Source organism: Jaculus jaculus, chromosome 6 (genome assembly GCF_020740685.1).
Source record: "Jaculus jaculus isolate mJacJac1 chromosome 6, mJacJac1.mat.Y.cur, whole genome shotgun sequence".
NCBI classification, from domain to species: Eukaryota; Metazoa; Chordata; class Mammalia; order Rodentia; family Dipodidae; genus Jaculus; species Jaculus jaculus.
In genome coordinates, this window is record NC_059107.1 from 9,375,587 (window position 1) to 9,384,053 (window position 8,467).

At 46.0% G+C, this 8,467-nt stretch overlaps 1 protein-coding gene across 1 annotated transcript in view; it reads right to left on the reverse strand.

Moving 5' to 3' along the window:
- Positions 1-7,392, reverse strand: part of Faxdc2 (fatty acid hydroxylase domain containing 2) — a 32,089-nt gene extending 24,697 nt beyond the window's left edge. The window contains exon 1 of the mRNA XM_012948500.2: positions 7,237-7,392. The gene's annotated coding sequence lies outside the window, so the exon portion shown is untranslated. The remainder of the gene's footprint in view (positions 1-7,236) is intronic.
- Positions 7,393-8,467: the final 1,075 nt, after the last annotated feature.

Below are 8,467 nucleotides of genomic sequence, written 5' to 3' on the forward strand. Positions count from 1 at the left end.
GTTTAGTTGGATTTTTGTTGTTGTTGTTGTTATTTTTGCTTTTCGAAGTAGGGTCTCACTCTAGCCCAGGCTGACCTAGAATTCAGTATGTAGTCTCAGGGTGGCCTCGAACTCATGACAATCCTCTTACCTCTGCCTCCCAAGTGCTGGGATTAGAGGCGTGTGCCACCACGCCTGGCTCTCTTTAATACATTTGGTTTTTCTAGGTAGGGTCTCACTGTGGCCCAGGCTGATCTGGAATTCACTCTGTATTCTTAGGGTGGCCTCAAACTCACAGTGATCCTCCTACCTCTACTTCCTGAGTGCTGGGATTAAAGGTGTGCACCACCACCCCTGGCTTTTTAGAAAAATATTTTTATTGGCCTGGCTGGGCAGAGTTGCAGGAGCAGAAACCATGTGGAAGGATTTTCCACTCACATCAACCTCCTCACAAAATCAAGAAACCTGAAGGAGAAGACGGCGGAGGCCAGCTGAGCAGCTGCTGAAGGAGAACACAACCAGACCAGCTGAGCAGCTCCAGTACAACTTCAGGCATCCTGCACAGCCTCCCTTCCCCCAACAGTCAGTGCTGTGGGCCTCGGGAGAACTCATGCACCCCCAGCCACACAGCATCCAACACAGCCAACCAGAACACTAGACCCACAGTGCAACAGAGAGGGGTGCAGGTGGACGCTCAGCATTGGTGAGTTGGAAGCCATTCCAAAAGGTAACAGGGCCTACTTACACAAAAGCAGGTACATAGGGCTGCACTAGAAGTGCTAATCTCTCTTGATTTGTCTGGACAGTTTATGTGTTACATATTCCTGGTTAGCTTTACCATTCTCAAATAAGTTGTATTTTGGTATTGACTATTGTTTCCTGATTCATAGGGCCCAGGCTGGCCTGGAATTCACTATATAGTCTCAAGGTGGCCTTGAACTCATGATGATCCACCCACCTTTGCCTCCTGAGTTCTGGGATTAAAGGCGTGCACCACCACATGTGGCTGTCTATTAATTTTATTGTTTTTTGTTTGCTTGTTTGTTTTTTGAGGTAGAGTCTCACTCTGGTCCAGGCTGACCTGGAATTAACTCTGTACTCTCAGGGTGGCCTTGAACTCACGGCGATCCTCCTACCTCTGCCTCCCGAGTGTTGGGATTAAAGGTGTGCGCCACCACGCCCGGTAAATTCAACTTTGGCCATGCATGGTAGAATACACCTTTAATTTCAACACTTGGGAGGCAGAAGTAGGAGGGTCATTGTGAGTTCAAACCGAGTTTGGAGCTAAAGAGTTCCATGTCAGTTCGGACAGGGCTAGAGTGAGACCCTACCTTGGGAAAAAAAAAAAAAAAAAAACTAAAAGTTTAGATGTTGTGACGCATGCCGTTAATCTCAGCACTCAGGAGGCAGAGGTAGGAGAATCACCATAAGTTCAAGGCCAACCCGAGACTCTACATAGTGAATTCCAGGTCAGTTTGGGCTAGCATGAGAACCTACCCTGAAAAAACAAAAACAAATCAAATCAAAACAAAAAACAGTAAAAAAATTCACCTCTGTAGCTGGGCATGGTGGCACACACCTTTAATCCCAACACTTGGGAGGCAGAGATAGGAGGATTGCCATGAGTTTGAGGCCACCCTGAGATTGCATAGTAAATTCCAGGTCAGCCTGAGCTAGAGTGAAAACCTACCTTGAAAAAAAAAAATTCACCTTTGTTCCAAATCTCAGGACATGAGCAGAACACAGACAGCCTCCTTGCCACTGTGTCTAGCCCAGTTCCCAACAAGGTCCTTTTTCCTCCTCTGAAACCTCATAAGCTGAGCCCCACAGTCTACACTGCTCTCTACATTTTAGTCTTTCACTCACTCACTAGAACAGCCTATTAAGCTCTGCTTATAGCATTGTAAAGCCTCTCTAAAGTTCCAAATCCTTTCATATTCTCACAAAACCATTCCATAAGACTAAAAAAAATCCCATTATCAGGTTCATCACAGTAACAACCCCACTTCTGGTACCAATTTCCTGTAGCAATTTCTTTCTCATGCTGAGACAAAAACATTAGGCCAGAAGCAGCTTATGGAAAGGGTTTATTTTTACAGCTTCAAGGGGAAGTTTCTTCACAGCAGGAAAAGTAGGAGAAAAGCAGTCAGCCCAGATTCACATCTCTACACATCAGCAGAAGGAAATGAGAGTGAACCCTCATCACTGGCAAGCTGGGCTGGACTAATAAATCACAAGGCCTGTCCCCAGAGACAGATCTCCTCCAACAAAGCTATACAAGTTTTGGATTAAGTATGAGGCTTAATCATAAACACATGAGGCTATGTTAGGTGATATTTTACATTCAAACCACCACAGCTAAATCAGTTCAAGGCCAGTTTGGGCTATGTAAGACCCTTATCAAAAATTAAAGGGCTAAGGCCAGGCATGGTGGCACACACCTTTAATCCCAGCAATTGGGAGGCAGAGGTAAGAGGATCGCTATGAGTTCGAAGCCAACCTGAGAGCACATAGTGAATTCCAGGTCAGCCTGGGCCAGAGTGAGACCCTACCTTGAAAAAACAAAAAATAAATAAATAAAGGGCTGGAGAGATGGCTTAGTGGTTAAGGCCTTTGCTGGCAAAGCCAAAGGATCCCAGTTCAACTCTCCAGGATCCACGTAAGCTAGATGCACAAGGGGGGCACATGCATCTGGAGTTCGCTTGTAGTGGCTAGAGGCCCTGGCATGACCATTCTCTCTCTCTCTGTCTCTCTCTGCCTCCTTCTCTCTCTTAAATAAATAAATAAATATATGTATATATTTAAAAAAATTAAATATATTCAACGTAGGGCCTGGCATGGTGGTACATGCCTTTAATCCTAGCACTTGGGATGCAGAGGTAGGAGGATTGTCATGAGTTCAAGGCCACCCTGAGACTACATAGTGAATTCCAGGTTAGCCTGGGCTTGAAATTATTTCTATTATCTATCTATCTATCTATCTATCTATCTATCTATCTATCTATATATCTATCTATCTATCAATCAATCAATCTATCAATCATCTCCAGGGCTGCAGAGATGGTTTAGCAATTAAGGCACTTGCCTGTGAAGCCTAAGAATCTAGGTTTGATTCTCCAGGTCCCAAGTAAGCTGGATGCACAAGGTAGCACATACATCTGGAGTTCATTTGCAGTGGCTGGAGGCCCTGGCAAGCCCATTCTCTCTTTCTCTCTCTGTCTCTAATAAAAAATAAATAAAAATAAATCTTTTAAAAAATTATATATCCAGTGTACAGAAATGTCAAAATAAGGCTATCACAAGTATTCATGACCTGAAGAAACTGAATCTAAAACAGATGAGCAGGGTGAGGGGGTGAAGAAAAGACAGCTGAAATTTGAGATTCATCTGCAGTCTAATCCTTTCAGATCTTCTAGATTGGAGGTTCCTGGATGTTCTGTGTGATGGGTATTACTATTTTTTAGATACAACATGTGTCATCCTTATGTGCACGTGTATCATCTCTTTATAAACATATTGAAAATATTGTTTTATTGTAGATGGGCATGGTGGTGCACAACTTTAATCTAAGCACTTGGGAGGCAGAGGTAGGAGGATCATTGTGAGTTTGAGAGTTTGAAGCCACTCTGAGGCCACATAGTGAATTACAAGTCAGCCTGGGCCACAGTGAGATCATATCACACAAAAACAAAACAAAACAAAACAACAACAAAAAAAAACAGGGCTAGAGAGATGGCTTAGTGGTTAAGGTGCTTGCCTGTAGAGCCTAAGGATCCATGTGTGCTACAAATGCCATGTACACAAGATGGCACAGACGCCCGGGTTTCAGTTGCAATGGCTGGAGGCCCTGGCCTGCCAATTCTCTCTCATAAAAAATTTACACCCACCCCCACACCCCCACACACAAAGGGCCAGGCGTAGTGGCACACGCCTTTAATCCCAACACTTGGAAGGCAGAGGTAGGAGGATTGCCATGAGTTTGAGGCCACCCTGAGCACTACATGGTAAATTCCAGGTTAGCCTGGGCCAGAGTGAGACCCTACCTCGAAAAACCAAAAATAAATAAAAAAATAAAAATTATACACACACAAAGGGCCAGGTGTGGTGGCACACACCTTTCATCCCAGCACAGGTATGAAAGACACAGGGAGGCAGAGGTAGGAGGATCCCTGTGACTGACTACATAGTGAATTCCAAGTTAGCCTAGGCAGCCTAGGCTAGAGGGAGACACCACCTGGAGAAACAAACAACAAAACAAAACAAAACAAGACAGGTTCATTCTTGTTATCACAGCATGCAAGAAACTGAGGTGGGAGAGATGGAGGCAGCTCAGGCTACCAAGTGAGATCCGGTCACGAAAATACAAACAAGCTGGTTGTGATGGTACATGCCTACCATCCCAGCATTTAGGAAATGGAGGAGTGTTTCAGCTACCCTTTCATTGTTGGGACAAAATGCCTGACCAAAAACAGCCTACAGTTCCCAGGAGGAAATGGCAGGGAAGCGTGGCAGAAGAGGCTGGGCATCACTTTGTCATACGAGCTGAGAGGTAGCAACAAGAACAAGTTAGCTCTGGCAAGGGGAGTTTAGGGTCTAACACCCCAACGCTCATCCCAGCGATACACCTTCTCCAGCAAGGCTCCACCTCCCAAATGGCCACCCTGTGGGGACTGAGTATGAGGGTTAATCACAGACACTAGAGGCTATGGGTGACAGTTCACATTCCAACTACCACAAGGAAGCAGGAGGTTTAGGGGTTCTAAGGCAGTCTGAGCTACATAGTGAGTTGAGGCTAGCCTGGGCTACATGAAACCAAAACCCCCAAACCAGAACCAGATCTCCTCTATGTTTAGGAGATAGATGTAGATAACAGAAATTGCCTATTCCAAATCCAACAGTGCCTCCAGCAAAACCAGGCTTTCTAACGTTTGCAGTGCCACGTGTTTTAAAATGGCACAGATTCTATTTCAGAAGGGGATGACAGTAAACGAGCAGTGGATGTAAGGGTGAGGGTCCCTTCTCTTGGCATTCTAGGGGAGAGCTGGGCACAGCTCACAGCCACCCGGGGAGGCTGACCAACCTCAAATGCAATAGTGCAGCTGAAATCTTGGTGGAAGGGGGTTTGCAGGAGCTGGGATGACCCTAGGTCTGTGCACAGATGGAGGGTGCCTGGGTCCTGAACCCAGGAGACACATGCTGCCTAAGCGGGGGGAGAGGGGCTTTCCTTGCATAGTTTCAGTAATGGTCCCTTCACCTCACTTCTTTCTTTCTTTTCTTAAATATATTTTATCTATTTATTTATTTGAGAAAGAGAAACACACAGGGAGAGAGAGAGTGGGCACACCAGGGCCTCCAGCCACGGCAAACAAACTCCAGATGCATGCACCCCCTTGTGCATCTATCTGGTTTACGTGGGTAGTGAGGAAACAAACCTGGATCCTTTGGCTTTGCAGGCAAGCACCTTAACCACTAAGCCATCTCTCCAGTCCCTCCCCCTTTTATTATTTATTTATTTATTTATTTATTAACAACTTCCATGATTATAAAAAATGTCCCATGGCAATGCCCTCCCTTCCCCCACTTTCCCCTTTGAAACTCCACTCTCCATCATAACCCCCCCCCCAATCAGTCTTATTTTGATGTCATCATCTTTTCCTCCTATTATTATGATGGTCTTGTGTAGGTAGTGTCAGGCACTGTGAGGTCATGGATATCCAGGTCATTTTGTGTCTGGGTCTCCCCTCTTTTTTTAAAAGAGACACAATGGGGGCACCAGGGCCTCCAGCCACTGCAAATGAACTCCAGATGCAAGCGCCACCTTGTGCATCTGCTTTACGTGGGTCCTGGGGAATAAAACCTGGATCCTTTCCTTTGGCTTTGCAGGCAAGTGCCTTAACTGCTAAACCATCTCTCCAGCCCCCTCCACCCCATTTCTTGCATGGTCTTTGTCCCCCTTTAAGACTTTCTTGCCAACCAGGAGTAGTGGCATGTATCTGTAACCACAGCAACTCTGAATGCTGAGACAGGACAATCACAAGTTTGAGGTTAGCCTGGGCAACTCAGTGAGACTATCTCAAGAATAAAATTAGGGTCTGAGGAGATGGCTCAGTGATTAAAGGCACTTGCTTGCTGGCCCAGGTTTAATTCTTCAGTCACCCACATGAAACCAGACGGGCATTTGTTTGGAATAACAAGAGATCCTGATGTTTACATGCATATGTACATAGACATGCAAATAAATAAAAACAGACTTTTTTTTAATTTTTGTTTTTTTCAAGATAGGGTCTCACTCTAGCTCAGGCTGACCTGGAATTCACTATCTAGTTTCAGGGTGGCCTTGAACTCATGACGATACTCCTACCTCTGCTTCCTGAGTGCTGGGATTAGAGGTGTGTGCAACCACACCCAGCATGAATATTATTTTTAAAAAATGTTACTGGTACTTGACAGCTGAAAGCCTTCCTGTCTTGTACCCTGTGAGGTGTAGTGCCAAGCACAAGCCTGGTAGTCACAGCCACTCAGGAAGTATTTGTTGAATAAATAAATGCAGAGATAAAAGAATGAAAAGTATTGCTTGGTGCCCGGTTTGAGCCCATTGCTTGCTGGTGAACATTTCCTTGCCTTTCCTTTGCACTTGTCTGAAGTCAAAGTGACCCTCCTTGCATGTCTAGTTTACCAAACTGAATTGATCACCCCCCCCCCCCGCCCACTTTGCCAGAAGCGTATATTCCATTGTTTCTGTCAGCCTTGATGGGAGTCCTTACATTCCATCAGACCACTGGCAATCAGAAGCCCAGAGCCACTGCCAATGCATCTCAGTGTGTAGCACCCAGAGCTCTTTGACCTGGCTGACCAGCCCACAGCCACACGTCCCTCCAGAGGCTTTCAAACTGGCAATCTACCCCATGGCTTGCCGATGATGGTGGACCAGAGGCGAGCGGCAGTGTGGCGGGAGTTGCTTCCCGATAGTCTCTCCTTCAGCTTTCATTTGCCTATTAGGAATTGTTGTTCCACAGATTTTAAAGTTAAACCCACAGCACTACAACTGCATCTCAGTTGCCAGAAACCACCACTGGGGAGGAGACACAGTGACCACACATGCTGACAATGTACACATCAAGAGGCATAGGTCCCAGGACGTCAACAGGAAGTACTCCTCACCTACAGCGAGGGAAAAGGACCAGCTGAGGACCCAGGGAGACTCAAATGTGCCTGACCTTCCCCAACAGCCTCCCCCCGCCCCGCTGTAGCACTCACCTCTGCTGTAGGCTGGCCCCAAGCGCCTCAGCTCCTAGCCACAGGTCAAATGTGCAGTCTCTTCCCTCCTGATGTCTTTAGTGGTTGGTGCGAGGTTCTGCCTGCTAACCCTGTTGTCACCAGAGTGGGGCTGGCGGCTGGCCATGATGATCGCATTACAGAGCTCCCTACTGGCTCTGGCTAGGCACGTGATGAGAGAAAAAGTTGGGAACTGTGCGTTGGAAACAAAACACTTCTTTTGCAAGGGCATGTCCCCAATGCCGAGAGGACACCAAGTTCAATGCCAAACTCTGGGCTCCTCTCATGCTATTGTGTGTGTGTGTGTTTTTTTTTTTTTTTTTTTTTTTTTTTTTTAAATTTCCTTCATCTTCTGTGACTTAAGAAAATGTTTTCTCACAGTATACAGACTAACTCTAAAAGAAGTGAGTAGAAGATGATGGCATGCAGTCCAAGTTGATAAAAAGGTTACAAATGTGGCTGGGGAGATGGCGCAGTGGCTAAAGGCACTTGATTGCAAAGCCTGCCTATCTGCCTTCAGTTCCCCAGTAGCCATGTAAAGCCAGGTATACAAAGTGGCACATGCATCTTGACTTCATTTACAGCAGCAAAAGGCCTTGGCATGCCCATACTCATTTTATCTCCATTTATCTATTTATCTATCTATCTATCAATCATCTATCCAGCTATTGATCTATTAATCAATCAACTACAGAATGAGACCCAGAAGACCTAACGTTCTCTCACCACCATGCCGTTTACGCAATGTTGGGAACTAAACCTAGGGCTTCATGCATTCCAGACAGGCACTCTGCCAACTGAGTTACATCCCTCACTCCATGCCTTTAGAAACAGTGCCACCAGCCGGGCATGGTGGTGCATGCCTTTAATCCCAGCACTCAGGAGGCAGAGGTAGGAGGACGGCCATGAGTTCGAGGCCACCGAGCGAGACTGCATAGTGAATTCCGGTCAGCCTGAGCTAGAGCGAGACTCTATCTTGAAAAATCAAAAACAAACAAATAACACACACACACAAAAACAGTGCCACTGCCACTTATGCATTTAATTAATTTTGATTAAATTTTTTTTTCTGAGCTGGGTGTGGTGGCGCACACCTTTAATCCCAGCATTCGGGAGGCAGAGGTAGGATCGCTGTGAGTTTGAGGCCACACAGAGAGCACATAGTGAATTCTAGGTCAGCCTGAGCTACAGTGAGACCCTACCTCAAAAAACC